The sequence below is a fragment of the Hippopotamus amphibius genome, chromosome 4 (assembly GCF_030028045.1).
Source record: "Hippopotamus amphibius kiboko isolate mHipAmp2 chromosome 4, mHipAmp2.hap2, whole genome shotgun sequence".
In the NCBI taxonomy this organism is placed as follows: domain Eukaryota; kingdom Metazoa; phylum Chordata; class Mammalia; order Artiodactyla; family Hippopotamidae; genus Hippopotamus; species Hippopotamus amphibius.
This window is the reverse complement of record NC_080189.1, coordinates 82,907,713-82,925,410: the sequence shown is the minus strand read 5'-3', so window position 1 is coordinate 82,925,410 and position 17,698 is coordinate 82,907,713.

Genomic DNA, 17,698 nt, shown 5'->3' with positions numbered 1-17,698 from the left:
ACTGTATTTTATATATATATATTATGTATATATGTATACATTTTATGTATATATGTACATTTGATAGATATCTCCTCTGCATTTTACATTTCTAGATAACAGCTTCAAGAATTCCTCCAAATCAATTAGTGTAGCTTTACTTTATTCTTTCATAACTGCAAGCTATGCCTTGGTCAGCTATGCCTCCATGTGTATAACCATTTCCTTCTTGATATGTATTTACTTTTTTTCCAGGAGTTTTAGTACTACAAAGAATGCTGAAACAAACATCTGAGTACATGTTTCTTTTTGCATTGCTACTTTCTATACCTAAAGATTAGATTTCCAGATGTTAGAATGCTCTTTTTTTTTTTTTAAACAGATTTTGCTAGATTGTTTTCACAAAAATCTGAACAATTCGCATGTGGATCAGCGGTGCATGAGGACCCTCTTTTCCTGATGGTAAAACTCCAACAGTAAGTGAAATTCCTTTTTTAATTTTTTCCAATATCACTGGTATACAGTAATACTTCATAGTTACTTTTATCGGTTTTCCTCTGACTACTAGCAAGCTTAAAGGCCTTTTGTTATTGAAAGCTAGAGTTTTGGAGATGCTCTTCTGTGACCTGCCTATTTCTAACCTCTGTCCATTTCTATTCCTGTGTCTCTTTTGGAGTGATTATAATCTGTTACATTTGTTTGTGTGCAACCTACTCTTTAGCTGTTACAATGCAGATGTTTTTCTCCATCTATTGTTTGTATGCTACAAATAATATAAATGTTTTATATTTGTTATATTTTACCTTTTAAAATGTCTTAACATTTGTACAATCAAATATGACTAATTTTTGACAGCCTATGATTTTCTTGCCTTACCAACCTCTACCTTGTATATATGGTCTCTTATGCTTTCTTTTAAAATGTATTGTTTTACTCTTTACCTTTAAGATTTTACTCCCCCTGGAATTTATTCTTATATGAGAGACAAGAATCAAATTTATTATTTCCCAATGCATAGCCAATTTTGCCAGTATTTATTAAATTAAAACACGGTTCCCTGCTGAATTATAAAATATTTTTCTATATTAAATTCCCAAAGGCAGTGGCATCTATTTTAGGGGATCCTATTCTCCAGAGTTCCACTTATCTTTTTGCCTCTTCCTATGCTAACATCATACTGCTTTTATTACAGAGGTTTCATCTAATTTAATATCTGATAAAGCCTTTTCAAAATTTTCTTGACTATTCAACATTTATTCTTCCATATGAATTTTAAATTCATTTAATCCGAAAGGAAAAAAAAACCCCACACACCAGTGTTCTAATTTGGATTGCTCTTATTTCTGTATTCATGGGTCAATTCACATTTTCATGATATTAAATTTTCTCATTAGGAATGTGGTACAACTTTCTGTTTATTCATGTTTTATTTTATGCTCTTATATGGACTAACCTCCACATACTCTCATATGAAACCATGAAGACTTGTGAGAACTTTCACCTGGGTTAACGGTGAAATAGCAGGAATTCATGTAATTTTTTGCACTTGCCACATGATGTCCCTAATGCTGACTTTAGCTGATCTCATCCCACACTCTCTTGCCTCTTCTATGACACTTTTATCCTCTCATCTTGCCTGCTTTCTTTGAGTATGTCTCCCTTTCTGGCACCTTCTAATCCTTAGAACTCATTCAGATCTCACCTAGTCCTTGGCATAGTCACCACCCTCCACTCTTTCACAGCTCCCTCTAGTGTGTGTTGCAAGACTTGCAGGTGCTCAGACATCCAACATTCCAGGGAAGTGAATCAGCAGCCCCAGCGTTGTCCTAGTGAGCTGCTCCCAGTGGCCCCTGACCCATGACCACAGGAAGCTTGGAGAGTGGAATGGCTCTGACCCTGCAGACCTCCCCAGGGTCCCCTCACCTGCACATTATTCCTGCTTTTGTCCCCCAGTGTTCTCATGGGAAGTTCTTATCTGGATCTCTTGGATCCTGTTTGCTGAGCCACCATAGGACCTGTATAGCCATCATTTACTGATTCTAGGGGCTGGAGCATTTGTCCCCCAACTTTTCAGACCCTAATGCATTATTTTCTGAGTATATATCTGCTTTCAGTAACACACAGAACTTTGGCCGCTTGTCAAGCAACTTCAATTTTGGGTCCCTCCATCACTTGGTAAGTGACTCACATTAAACTAAGAATCTCCCTGCTTTGCACACACTTTCTTTACAAAGAGGAGAATGGTCTTCTGTAGTAAGTTTTCTAAGACATGCATAGCTGATGACCCAGATGGTCCTTGAATTCAAGCAACATGGTCAGGATCTACGTGCAAATGCATCAGGGACCAAAGATCGCAATCGCTCCATGCTCCCAGATTCACCCTACCCTAATTTTTGAAGATAAAAAGTTCAGTCCCACAAGGGTCCATCAGTCTCATTCTGAAGACTAGCACGGATTTGGTTTATGTATTCAGTATATTCAGAAGAATCTGCAGATTGTTGAGACATAGACGGATGAATATACTCACCTAAGAAGGAAGCAACCGTCAAAGGAGGCAGATTTACAAAAAAAAAATGTGGTTCTAAGTCAGCAACCCATTGAGTCGATCTTAATTCTGGACCCGTTGGCCTGTTTTCTCACACCAGTATCATTTGTTCATTGTATGGAGTACAGGATGCCTTTTTTCACGTCTAAATGTATTTTCTGTTGAAAAAGTTTATAACCGTGACATGACATTGGTAATCTTGGGCAAGTCACTCAGCCCATTCTGTCCTAGTTTCCTCATCTCTAAAATTAGGATAAAAATAGTACCTCTTTCATAAAATTGTGTTGAGGGTTAAAACAGTTAACATATATTAAACCCTTGGAAAAGTGCCAGGATCATGGCTGTGCCATGTAAAGGTTGGTTATCCTCATCTGGATTGCTCAGAGTAGAATACTTTAGCAGCCTCCTAACCTTTAATACCCCTTTGTTACCATTGCCAGGCTGTCTCTTTTGTGGTCTTTCTGGGATCCTCCGGGAATAGATAGGAAAGAAAAATCACAAATATTCTTGGGTTCCTCATGAAGTCCTCCATACTCAGAATAGCAGACATTACAACATTTAAAGCCTATCTCAAAGGAAGGGGCTTTCACCCAAAGTTTATATAGACTAAGCCCCTACCTGCATTGTAATGTCTTCTTCTCAAATAACCCATATACAATAATTTTAGCTTTTAGCAAAAGAGGCTTTTATGCAAGATGAAAGAGATGCAAGAGAAAGGCAATGGAGGCTTTTGATGTTCCTTTTCAGGAACAATTGAATATTCTTCCTGTTGTCCAGTGCCTGCAGTGCTGTGACAATTCCAGGTGCATCGGAGTGTCCAGTGTGCGGCTGAAATCCACAGCTCTCTGGACACTGGCCACACGACAAAATGAAAGAGGCAAAAAATAAAACAATCCAGACCTCAAAATAAAACAAGTATCCAAATTACTTAACTCTCATATAGAGAGTAAATTATATCACACTACATGCTAATCATTCATTTATTTATGATTATACACACATACTTTAAACAAGTATTACTTTTTAATTAAATTTATTGAAGTATATGTTGTGTTAATTACTGCTCTACAGCAACGTGATTCAGTTATACATATACATTCATTTTCATATTCTTTTCCATTATGATTTATCACAGGATATTGAATATAGTTCCCTGTGCTGTACAGTAGGACCTTATTATTTATCCATTCTCTAAATAATAGTTTTCATCTGCTAATCCCAAACTCCCAATCCATCCCTCCCTGGCCTCCTCCCACCACCGTTGGCAGTCATAAGTCTGTTCTCTATATCTGTGAGTCTGCTTCATAGATAAGTTCATTTGTGTCATTTTAGTAGGATGCCTTTAATGGGAGGAAAATCTACTTTCCTTTTTATGAACTGGTAGCTTTTTTCACTTTATGAGTAAACATAGAAGGAATTCATTTCTAAGATGATTAGGTGTGCACAGAGTTCTTCTAGGGAAAAAGGAATGAGATCCTTCTTGAGTTAAAGTCAAGAACTGCTTTAAGATGGCTTGGGGTACCTGAGGAACTATAGTGGTATATATATATTTCTTTTTATTTGCAAATACACATTCCCCACAATGGATTCTGATTCAAAGATAATCTCTTATAAAGATGCTTCCCCTCCTCCTTGGCAACCACAAGTCTGTTCTCTATGAGTCTAAACAAATATTAGTGAGTGCCTGCTGCATGGGTGTCTGCTCACTATACTGAACACCAGTGACACACTGGAGCAATAACAGGCGTAGTTCTAGGAGACAGGAGTTCAGTGGGAGCCCTAGAGCTTGACCAAATAATCATGCTGATTAATAAATGCAAAAATTCTCATTTAGACAAGTGCTCCAAGGAAAAGTAATGTAACAATAGAAAACTAACCTACACTTGTGGGACATGGAAGATTCTCTGAGAAAGAGACATTAGATATATAAAAAATGTATGAAGTTATCTAAGGAAAGATTAAAAGGAAGAGAACATTCCAGGCAGCTAGATGGAGACATGCAAAGGTCCTGTGGTGGAACAGAAGATGGCCAGTAAAAGGTGCATGAGGCATCCATGAGACAGGGGTCACTGGAAGAAGACCAGATATGTGGGGAAAGAGCCTGGGTTTGGTCTTGGACAGAAGTGTCTGGAGTGCCTTTGAGACATGCCAATGGATGATATAAATAGGTTGTTACATATATGCATCTAGACCTCAAGGAAGTATCTGAACCTAAGATATAAATGGATATAAATAGCTTAGATATATAGCAGTTAAAACCAATGATCTTGCATAGAGTTGCCTAGAAAGAGAGCATACATTGAAGAAAAAAAAAAAACACCTAGGCCTTGGCAAGCTTTAAATCTAATGGCTGAGTAGAATATGAGTCCACAAAGTAGGCTAAGAAGGAGCAGGAGGGAAATCAGGAGGATGTGGTAGCATTGCAGGCAAGGGGAGGAAGAGTCGCAAGAACTCAGAAGTGGTTAATAGCATTCAAGAAGATGGCTGAATTGTGTCATAAGATACAGTCTGAGCAGTGTCCACTGTTTGAGGACAAGAAGTCATTGTTGACCTCATCAGAGCTGGTTCAGAGGAGTGACTGGGGGAGGAGAAAGTGTGGGACCAGAACATCCAACCTGGAATAGGTCAAGGGAAGACTGGGAATTTAAAAAGTGGAGTCAGAAAATACAGGTATCTCCTTCAAGAATTCTGGTTGTGAAAGAAAAGAGTGATATATGGCACAACAATATGGTGATGGGATACAACATGATTTGAGATTGAGAGAAGGTTTGGTTTGGTTTTTCCTTTTTAATTGTGAAAAATTCGTATCTGCAAAAGAGCCTGTGTAATATGTGTCTATGTATGTACACACACACGCAGTATAAAGAATAAATACCCCCGGACTCACAACCAACTTCAGGAAGAGAACATTACCAGAATTTTAGAAGTTGCCGAGACCAGCTCGGCGACTCGAGGTGAGTGACGGGTGCCGCAAGCTTGAAGAAGACACAGACACAGACTGAAGAGAAAGATAGGACCGGGGGACTCAAGACCTCTAGGATCAAGAGCCCTGCTGACTCATCCCAGGTTGCTTTTATTGAGTTCGTGGGCTAACATTCTCAGGTTACACCCATAAACAATCAAAGGCCTCACATGACTGAGGCAATTATCTTTGTTTACTTCCTGGGTCTGAGTTGAGCAGGTGTGGATTTGAGCTGGGGGTGGAGAGCAAAACAGCCCTGGGGGCAGGAGACCTCTCTCAAAAGGATTAAGGGTCTGTGCCCCACCCGTGTTGGCCCCTCTGCGACTGTGCCTGTCTTAGGTTGTTCCTCCCTTGAGGAATCTTACCCGTCTGTGGCTAACCAGTCATCCTCCAGGGCCAAACACGGTGATATAAGGAAGGTTCTATGCACCACCCCTATTGGCCCCTCTGCGGCTGTGCCTGTCTTAGGTTGTTCCTCCTCTGAGGAATCTTACCCGTCTTTGGCTAACCAGCCATCCCTCAGGACCAAACAGGGTGATATTAGTCTCCACGCCCCGCACCCTCAGCTCCTCCACTGCTCAAGCAGGACATTCTGAATCCCATCGCTTGGCCCACATACTTCAACATTTTCAATGTTTCAAAAAGGTTCCAGAATGTCTTCCCACAAGAAGTCCCTGTGGTTCCTCCCCCATCACATCCTGCTGAAGGGAAATTATTTTTCAGAGAGAAGAGACTTAAGCACCTTTAAATGGTGTTGGGAAGGGTCCAGTTTGTAAGGACTGGTTGATATGCAGAGGGAAAAGCGATATTTGATAGTAGGGAGTGGTCATGATAGCAGGAACAAACAGGGTCAAAGGCACAGGAGAAGATGTGTGCTGTATACAGGCGGAGGGACAGCTCTGATGGTGAGTGCAGATGTGGGCAGGTTGTGTAGATTTGGTATCAGGAACTCGAAGGAGGACCTGTCTGATGGCTTCACAGTTCTCACTAAAATAGGAAATAGTCTCATCTGCTGAAAACCAAAAGGCTTCAAAGACAGTTGGGGCATGATTTTAAATAGTCATTGCTGAGTGAAGGAAAATGAATTGATCAGAGAAATGTAATAGTACTGCTGGTCAGTGTTGAGGATGTATTTCAGGCTGATGATCATGTATTTTAAATGATTATCAACATGCTCTGTTGTTTCTCCCTGGGAGTATTTGGCCATTTGACTGTAGGTGCAAAACAACCTAGTATCTTATAGGGTTACAGTTTAACTAGACATATGAAGAAAATTCAGAGGAGCAGGTATTTGAGAATATTAGTAAGCACTTAGAAAGAAAATCTACGCTGTAATAGAAGGAAAATGAACAAGAAAGAGTCATGGACCAGAAGTTCCATGAGTGTACATGGTAGCTGGCCAGGGAGTAGGATGCTCAAATTAGTGATTTGGGGGGAAATCTATTTTGGATGATGATATGGTCCAAACTGTAGCTGGGAAGGGTGCTTACCCTCCACGCTTGTCATTTCCTTTCATATAAAGTGGCTCTATCTCGGGCTTTAATCAACTCTGGAGGGGCTGGGAAGGAGACGTTAAACATAAGTACCCAGCTCTTTCTCCCTTATCTCCTTCACTGCCCAGAAAGTACACATTTTGAGCTACTCCTCTGACTTCCTCGTGAAGAACCTGTGCCTATTCACACTAGGTGGATGCACCTGATTCTAGGGCCCACTATCAAGAAGCTTAATCGTGACTGCACAGCTAAGTAACAGTCTCTAATCTAGCTATTATCATCTGCAATAGAGGTAAATTCATTTCTGTCTGTCTTGCTTCCCTCTATACTATGACTGGTATAGAACTTAGAGAGGAGTGGGCCTATCGATTGCCCTCTTCAATCCATACCATGACTTTGGGAGTCAGTAGCTAGAGAGGAGTGGAGAAGTCGGTCATTTGAGATGAAGGGATTGAAGAAATGAGAAATTTGTTAGATGGGTTGTTCGAATAGACGTTGAAGTCACCCAGGATGCAGAACTTGGAGCAGAGCTGAAGATTATCAACCACGTTTCAAAATCTTTAATAAAAGGGGGGATTGAAATATGAGGAGCTAGGTGAGTGCCTGACCTGTCGAGTTGATAAGTCCAGTGGTGTGAGCCTCCAAGGAGCCAAGTTTGGTTTTGTTTATTTTGAGAGAGGGTGGCGTCTGATATTGGAAATGGCCATGGAAGCCAAGAGGAAACCATCTCCATGGCTCATCCGATGGATTAACAGTAAAATCACATGCAGCCACAGAGAGATGGTGGCGTAGAGAAAGATAGACATCCAGAAGAGCTCATGTTTGTCACTGAAGGCCAAAAGCAGAGATTCCAGGCAGGGTGGATTTGGACTAAACAGTTCCTCTGAGCGGTCATGAGTTTAACTCCCTCAGCCTAGAATAAGAAGATGAAAGGATTCATTTCCAGCATCTGCACGCCCTGCCCGTATGGACCAGGAGGTGAACAGCCCAGGACGTGACAGTCTTTGCATTCATTCAGAGCAGGCCCCAAAGGTTTTAGGCCCAATATTTGTGATCTAGGGAAGGGGTCCCATAGCCTAGTGGGGGTGAGCCCTGTGACTGAAAGCTCACGAAGCAGGCTGTATCCATCCCCTTGTGGCCTCTCTGTAGTAAACCCCTCCCCTGCTCCCGTAGCCATTCTCACCCCTGCACCCCCCCCACACCAGCTGAAAGGGAATGCCTCCAGATGGCTCTATCTTTTATAAAGAGATTGAAAGAGATCTAAGAAGACTATTATCCATCATAAGTGTTTTGAATGGGTCTTAGGTAAGGCTGTCCTGACCAATAGGATGGGTTTTCTATTGTAAGAGCTTCTCCCATGATTATAAAAAGAGCTGAGGAAGGCAAGCCAATTGCAAGTTTAGTATCTTCTACCTTTAAACGGGGAGTGAGAATGGTGTCAGGTGTGCAACAAAGGGATGTATGCGAAGAAATAAAATTATTTTCCTAACAGATCTTATTTCCATTTATGGGGTCCCATATGGGCTGCTCAGCAGTACATAACTAGATATTGATCTTGTGTCTTCCAGCTATTTTAGTCACTCCTGGTTTACTTTAAAAAAAAATTTCTTATTGAAGTATAGTTACTTTACAACATTATATTAGTTATAGGTGTACAATATAGTGATTCATGATTTTAAAGGTTATACTCCATTTAAGGTTATTATATAATATTGGCTATATCCTGCATGTTGTGACCTTGTAGCTTATAAAATATTGGCTATATTATAAAAATATTGGCTATATTCCCCATGGTGTATTCCTGTGTTGTATCCTTGTAGCTAATTTTATACCTAATAGTTTGTATATCTTACTCCCTTCTTCCTGTACTGCCCCTCCCCCCTTTCCTCTCCCTACTGGTAACCACTAGTTTGTTCTCTGTATCACCAAGTCTGCTTATTTTTTGTTATATTCACTAGTTTGTATTTTTTAGATTCCACATATAAGTGATATCATACAGTAATTTTCTTTCTCTGATTTATTTTACTTACCAAAATGCCCTCCAAATCTATCCATGTTTCTGCAAATGACAAAATTTCATTCTTTTTTATGGCCGAGTAGTATTCCTGTGTGTGTGTGTATCTCACATCTTCTTTATCCATTAATCTGATGGACACTTAGGTTGCTCATATATTTTGACAGTTGTAAACAAAGTTGCTATGAACATTGGGGTGCATGTATCTTTTCAAATTAGTGTTTTTGTTTTTTTCAGATATATACCCAGGAGTGGAATTGCTGGGTCATATGGTAGTTCTATTTTTAGTTTTTTGAGAAACTTCCGTACAGTTTTGCACAGTGGCTGCAGCAGTTACAACCCACCAGCACTATACCAGGGTTCCCTTTTTTCCACATCCTCAACAACGTTTATTTGTGTTCTTTTGGGGATAGCCGTTCTGACAGGTGTGAGGTGATATCTCATTGTGGTTTTGATTTGCAATTCCCTAATGATTAGCAATTTTGGGCATCTTTTCATGTACCTTTTGGCCATCTACATTTCCTCTTTAGAAAAATATCTATTCTGCCCATTTTTTAATTGAGTTTTTTTTTTTTGATGAGTTGTAAGAGCTGTTTATGTATGTTGGATATTAACCCCTTATTGGTCATATCATTTGCAAATATTTTCTCCCACTCCATAGGTTGTCTTTTTTGTCAGTGGGTTCCTTTGCTGTGAGAAAGACTTTAAGTTTAATTATGTCCCACTTGTTTATTTTTACTTTTAATTCCTTTACTTTAGGAGACAGATCCAAAAAAAATTGATGCAATTTATGTCAGAGTGTTCTGCCTATGTTTTCCTTTAGGGGTATTATAGTATTCCATCTTAAATGTAAGTCTTTAATCCATTTTGAGTTTCTTTTTGTGTATGGTGTTGGAGAATGTTCTAATTTCATTCTTTAACATATAGCTGTCCAGTTTTCTGAGCACCACTGATTGAAGAGACTCTTTTCTCCATTGTATATTCTTGCCTCCTTAACCATAGATTAATTGATCATAAATGCATGGGTTTATTTCTGGGCTTTCTATCCTGTTCCATTGATCTATGTGTCTGTTTTTGTGCCAGTACCATACCGTTTGATTGCTGTATCTCTATAGTATAGTCTGAAGTCAGGGAGCATAATTCCTGCAACTCTGTTCTTCTTTCTCAAGATTGCTTTGGCTATTCAGGGTCTTTTGTGTTTTCATATACATTTAAAAATTATTTGTTCTAGTTCTGTGAAAAAATGCCATTGGTATGTTGATAGGGATTGTATTGAATCTGTAGATTGCCTTGGGTAGTATAGTCATTTTAACAATAGTGATTCTTCCAATCCAAGAACACAGTATATCTTTCTATCTGTTTGTGTTGCCTTCAGTTTCTTTCATCAGTGTCTCATAGTTTTTCCAGTACAGGTCTTTTGCCTCCTTTGGTAGGTTTATTCCTAGGTATTTTATTCTTTTTGATGCAATTGTGTGTGGGATTGTTCCTTAATTTCTCTTTCTGTTAGTTCATTGTTAGTGTATAGAAATGCAACAGATTTCTGTATATTAATTTTGTATCCTGCAACCTTACTAAATTCATTGATGAGCTCTAGTAGTTTTCTGGTGGTGTCTTTAGGATTTTCTGTATATAATATTATGTCATGTGCAAACAGTGACAGTTTTACTTCTTCCTTTTGAATTTGGATTTCTTTTATTTTTCTTCTCTGATTGCTGTGGCTGGGACTTCCAAAAACTGTGTTGAATAAAAGTCACAAGAGTGGACATCCTTGTCTTGTTTCTGGTCTTAGAAGGAATGCTTTCAGCTTTTCACCATTGAGAATGATGTTAGCTGTGAGTTTGTCATATATGACCCCTATTATGTAGAGGTGTATTCCCTTTAATGCCTTCTTTCTGGAGTTTTTTTTTCCATAAATGGATGTTGAATTTTATCAAAAGCTTTTTCTGTATCCATTGAGATGATCATATGGTTTTTATTCTTCAGTTTGTTAATGTGGTGTATCACATTGATTAATTCACGGATATTGAAAAGGTCTTGCATCCCTGGAATAAATTGATCATGGTGTATGATCTTTTAGTGTATTGTTGGAGTCAGTGTGCTAGTATTTTGTTGACAATTTTTGCATCTATGTTCATCAGTGATATTGGCCTATAATTAAAAAAAATTTTTTATTGGGATATAGTTGATTTACAATGTTGTGTTAGTTTCAGGTGTAAAGCAAAGTGTGTCTGTTATACATATACATATATCCACTCTTTTTTAGATTCTTTTCCCACATAGGCCATTACATTATTGAGTAGAGTTCCCTGTGCTATATAGAGGTCCTTATTATGGCCTGTAATGTTTTTATGATATCTTACCTGGCTTTGGTGTCAGGATAGTGCTGGCCGCACAGAACGGGTTTGGAAATGTTTCTTCCTCTTCAGTTTTTGAAATAGTTTGAGAAGAATATTTAGCCCTTCTCTAAATGTTTGGTAAAATTCACTCTGGTCTTGGACTTTTGTTTGTTGGAAGTTTTTAAATTATTAATTTGACTTCATTCCTGGTAATTTTCTATTTCTTTCCAGTTCATTCTAGGGAGATTGTACCTTTCTAAGAATGTGTTCATTTCTTCTAGGTTGTCTATTTTTATTGACATATAGTTGTTCATAGTAGTATCTTATGATTCTTTGTATTTCTGTGGTGTCTATTGTAACTTCTCCTTTTTCATTTCTGATTTATTGATTTGGGCCCTCTTCTTCATGAGTCTGGACAAAAGTTTATCAATTTTATCTTTTCAGAGAATCAGCTTTTAATTTCATTGATCTTTTCTACTTTTTTAGTATCTATTTCATTTATTTCTGCTCTGATCTTTATGATTTCTTTCCTTCTACCAATTTTGGGCTTTGTTCTTCTTTCTCTAGTTCCTTTAGGTATAAGATTAGGTTGTTTATCTGAGATTTTTCTTGTTACCTGAGGTAAGCTTGTGTTGCTGAAACTTCCCCTTTAGAACTGCTTTTGCTGCATCCTAAAGGTTTTGTATCATTGTGTTTTAGTTTTCATTTGTCTCTAGATATTTTTTATTTCCTCTTGGTTTCTTCAGTAATCCATTGGTTGTTTAGTAGCGTATTGTTTAGCCTCCATGTGTTTGTGTTTTTTGTAGATTTTTTTCTTGTAGTTGATTTCTAGTCTCATAGCATTGTGGTTGGAAAAGATGCTTGATGTGATCTCACTTTTCGTAAATTTATTGAGGCTTATTTTGTGGCCTAGCATGTGATCTACCATGCAGAATGTCCCAGGTGCACTTAAAGAGAATATGTATTCTGCTGCTTTTGAATGGAGTGCTTGCTCACATGTGCGCGTGCTCTCTCTTATTTATTTATTTATATCAATTAAGTCCGTTTAGTCTAATGTGTCATTTAAGACTAGTGTTTCCTTATTGATTTTCTGTCTGGATGATGTCTGTTGAGGTAAGTGGAGTGGTTTGTCCCCTAATACTATTGTGTTACTGTCAATTTCTTCTTTTATGTCTGTTAATATTTGTGTTATATGTTTAGGTACTCATGTCAGGCACTTATATATATTTACAATTGTTATATCTTCTTTTGGATTGATCCCTTGATAATTATTTAGTGTCCTTCTTTACCTCTCGTAACAGTCTATTTAATTTAATTTTAATTTAATTTTATTTTATTTTATTAAAAAATTTTTTTGGGCTGCATGGCTTGTGGGATGTGGTATCTTAGCTCCCTGACCAGGGATTGAACCCAGGCCCTCAGCAGTGAGAGCACATATTTCTAACCACTGGACCACTAGGGAATTCCCTATCAGTATTTTAAAGTCTCTTTTGTCTGATATAAGTAATGATGCTCCAGTTGTCTTTTGGTTTTCATTTGCATGGAATATCTTTTTCCATCCCCTCACTCACTCTGTGTGTGTGGTAGATCTGAAGAGAGACTCTTGTAGGCAGCATATATATGGGTCTTTTTTTTTTTTTTTTTTTGTATCCATTCACCTACTCTTGTCTTTTGGTTGGAGATTTTAGTCCATTTACATTTAAGGTAATTATCAATATGTATGTTCTTACTGCTATTTTGTTAATTGTTTTCAATTTGTTTTTGTAGGACTTTTTTTTCTTTTTTTTGTTCTCTTATGATTTGATGACTATCTTTAGTGTTATGTTTGGATTTCTTTTTCTTTTTGGGTGTATATCTATTGTAGATATTTGCTTTGGGGTTACCATGAGGTTTTTCTATAGTAGTCCATATGTATATATATACACACACACACATATATGATTGTATTAAGTTTTGCAGATCTCTTAATTTCAGATGCACTTTAAAACCCTGCATTTGTACTCTCCTCCCCTCATGATTGCTGTTTTTTGACATCATATTTTACATCTAATTGTTTTGTGTATCCCTTAACTGCTTATTATGGACCAAGTTGATCTTACTACTTCTGTCTTTTGACCTCGGTACTAGCTTTGTGTGTGGATGATTTCCTACCTTTTACTGTATATTTGGCTTTACTGCTGAGCTTTTTCGTTTCATAATTTTCTTGTTTCTAGTTGTGGCATTTGCTTTTCAACCTAGAAGAGTTCCTTTAACATTTAAAGCTGGTTTGGTGGTGCTGAACTGTTTTAGCTTCTGCTGGTCTGTAAAGAATTTGATTTTTCCATCAAATCTGAAGGAGAACCTTACTGGGTAGAATATTCTTGGTTGTAGGTTTTTTCCCTTTTATTGCTTTAAATATATCATGCTATTCCCTTCTGTCCTGCAGAGTTTCTGCTTAAAAAAATCAACTGATAGCTGTAAGGGAGTTCTGTTGTATGTTATTTGTTGCTTTTAATATTCTGTCTTTATCTTTAATTTTTGTCATTTTAATTACTGTGTGTCTTGGTGTGTTCCTCTTTGTGTTAATCCTGTATGGGATTCTCTGCACTTCCTGGACTTGGGTGACTATTTCCTTTCCCAGGTTAGAATCATTTTCAGCTATTATCTCTTCAAATATTTTCTCAATCCCTTTCTCTCTTTCTTCTGAGACCCCTATAATGAAAATGTTAATACACTGGATCTTGTCCCAAAAGTCTCTTAAACTGTCCTCATTTCATTCTTTTTTCTGTTCAGCAGCAGTTATTTCCACTACTTTGTCTTCCAGCTCACTGATCTATTTCTTTGTATCATTTAGTCTACTGTTGATTACTTCTGGTTTTTCATTTCATTTATTGTACTCTTCACCTGTTTGGTTGTTCTGTATGTTTACTCTTTGTTAAAAAAAAGTCTGACTTCTAGCTCTGTGCATCCATTCTTCTCCCAAGTTCATTGATCATCTTTATGATCATTACTCTGAACTCTTTTTCAAGTAGATTGCCTGTCTGCACTTCACTTAGCTGTTCATCTGGAGTTTTATCTTGTTCCTTTGTCTCGAACATGTTTCTCTGCCGCCTCATTTTGGCAAAGTTGTTATTTGAATTTGTATGTATGTGGAAGGTTAGTTACATTTCTCAACCTTGGAGAAGTGGCCCTTCATAAGAGATGCATCCCAGCAGCACACTCCCTTACTGTCACCCAAGTTATATTCTCTAGGGGTTCTCCCTAAGAGGGCTTTGTGGGTCCTTCTGTTGTAGCAGACTGACTCTGTAGGTGGTCTGGTAGGCTTGGTTGACCCCCAGTCCTGTTGGTTACCAGGCCCTGCCTTGTTTGGATGCTGCTGGCTGCTGTTTAGTGGGGTCTGGTCATGAGGCAGCTGGCTGCATAACCTTAGGGGGCCCCAGTTAGTGCTGGCTCGCTGGTGGGCAGAGTCAGGGTTCAGAAGACTCCAGGGTTATTGCTCACCCACTGGTGGGTGAAGCCAGGTCCTGGGGTTAGTGCCAGACTCCTGGTAGGCAGAGCCAGGTCCTGGAATCTAGCTGCAGGATGAAGGAATCCCAGAGCTGGTGTCAGATCACTGGTGGGAGGTACCAGTTTCTGACACATTTGGTATGTGATCTGGGGTATCCTGAAGCTTGTGTTGGCCTTCTAGCAGGAAGGGCCAGGGCCCAGCTGGTCCCAGGGTGAGTTCTGGCTTGCTGTGGGCAGGCTGGATCCACAGGCTATGGGCTTGTGGTTTTCTTGAATCTGGTGTCTGTCCCCTAGTGGATGAGGCTGGTCAAGAAGCTAATGCAGGCTTTCTGGAGGGCAGGGCTGGTTACCCTGCCCACTGGTGGGTTGAGCTGGATTTTGGCCCACTGGTGAGCAGGGCATTGTCTAGAAGCATGTCTAGAGGTGGCTTTGGGTCAGGGAGTCTGTAGGCAGCCTCTCTGCTGATGGGTGGGACTGTGTCCCCAGCCAGTTAGCTTTTTGGCCTGAGGCATCCCAGCACCAGTGGTATAGGCTGTTGAGTGGGGCCAGGTCTTGGCACTAGTGAGCCAGAGGGAAGGTCCCAAGGTGGTGGCCACCAGCAGCAGTGATCATGCAGTAGAAAGCTCCCAAGTGTGGCTGCTGCCAGTGTCTATACAGGGTGGGCCACAGCTGCCCCCTGCCTCTCCAGGAAACTCTCCAAGGCTAGCAGGTAGGTCTGGCCCAGGCTCCTATCACATTACTGCTTTGGCCCTGGGTCCCAGTGCATGTGAGATTTTGTAAGCACCCTTTAAGAGTGAAGTCTGTTTCCCCCAGTCCTGTGGGGCTCCTGAAATTAAGCCCCACTGGCCTTCAAAGCCAAATACCCTGGGGGCTTATTTTCCCAGTGCAGGACCCCTGGGCTGGGGAGCCCAACATGGGGCTCAGAACTCACTCCTGTAGGAGAACCTCTGCAATATAATTATTCTCCAGTTTATGGGTTAGACCCAGGGGTATGGGACTTGATTATATTGTGAGTCCATCCCTCCTACCTCTCATTGTGGTTCCTTCTTCGTCTTTAGTTGTAGAATATTTTTTCTGGTAGGTTCATTAATGGTTCTGCAGTTAGTTGTGATTTTGGTGTGCTTATGAGAGGAGGTGAGCGCAGGGTCTTTCTATTCCTTCATCTTGGCATATCTCCACCAAGATAGATAAATTTTAAATGTAATCCTCAAACAAGATGTGGTTCATGTGAGGTTTTAACCCTTTCCTGCCGCCAAACTTGAGATATTGTAGGGAAAGATTTTGAAGATCTTTACCACCAGGCTGACATCTTTGGGCCACCTCTGGTCACTCCTGTTTTAATACTTCATGTCATTCAGGTAAGTACTCAGCTGAAGTGAACTATTCAATCAAAGCTCATAGCTCCCTCTCCCAAACTCTCTACCATCCTAAGTGCTTTCTCTCCTATTGAGTCTACTTCTCATTCCACAGGCTCTTGTGTTCACATCTCTGGGCAGCATCAGGGAGAAGAAAGAAGTGTCTGTTTCCATGGGCAACACATTTGGGTAGAAATGTGAGGGAGCCACGTATGTCTTTATTTTCATCATGTTTGCTTGGCTCTGGTGCCCAAGTGCAGCTGATGGCTACTGTCAGCTTCATCATCCTGGATGTGCCCAGTGTTGGCTCTTTCTTGTGGCAGTCAGGTGATCTTCCGGTACCTAGGTGGGTCCTCCTGCAGCTTTGCCACTGGGTGATCCTATGGAGACATGACTGCTTCCTCCCCCACTCTGGTGCCTGATTCACCCAACAGCTTTGAGGTCCCTTTTCCTTAGCAGCAAGGGTGATCTGAAGATTCTGCCTCTCAGCAAATCTCAGCAAGAAGCCAACACTGGTCCTCTGCTGTCTTGAGTCAAATTCCCCAGAAACTAGACTGATTGTGATGATCATTTCACAATATATAGAAATATTAAATCATTATGTTATACACCTGATACTAATGTAATGTTGTATGTCAATTATACCTCAAAAAAATCATTCCCTGGGGAAGGACTCTGAGGTAAGGATTTGGGTGAAAGTGATTCATTAAGGAAATGCTTTCAGAAAAAGACCAGTAAGGGAGTAGGAGTACTGGCAGGGGGAAAAGGGGAGAAGGCAAGTGAGGGTGAGCTTTCAAGGGATTCTTAGGGGAAGGTGGCTGCAGCCTGATTCCTCAGCACTCTGGAATGTAAATGAGCCTCAGAGATGTCTGGACCTGAGCAGGGGGGCCAGGCAGCCATCTCCCATGCCAAAGACACACACACACACACACACACACACACACTCTCTCTCTCTCTCTCTCTCTGTCTGTCTCTCTCTCTCTCACACGTCAGTCATTTGTTAAGAGCCATGGGGCTCGGAACACCTGGGGCTCTGTGCTCCTGCAGACAAAGTCGGCTCCAGGAGGCTGAGGAAGTCTTCTGGAAAAAGCACAGGTGCAGAGGTCTGGAGGCAAAACCAAAGGGAAGCAGGGGAGAATGATGCAGAGAAAATAGTCCCAGGGGGCTGCACAGAGCTCAGACGATGATTGCTACATCCATGTTTAGAATCACTTTCAAATTTCAGGGGAGACTTTCTTTAGTTCCTCCTGGATTCTCTAGAGAGGGCAGGGAGCGACACACGGTACGCCTCCCTGCCTCACAACTCTTGTTCCCCAAACGTTCCCTCTTCTTCCAGCCTTGTATCTTTACTCCAGCAGAGCTAGGTGAGCAATTCTTTGAGTCCATATACCCGCCCCCCACGCTTTCATCTCACAACTGGCCATTTGGCTATTGCCATGCCTGTCATTTTTGTCGTGTCAAATTTTGGTTTTGTGGATCTCTGTGTGTGTCCATGTGTATCTGTGTACACACATGTATATGTATGAAA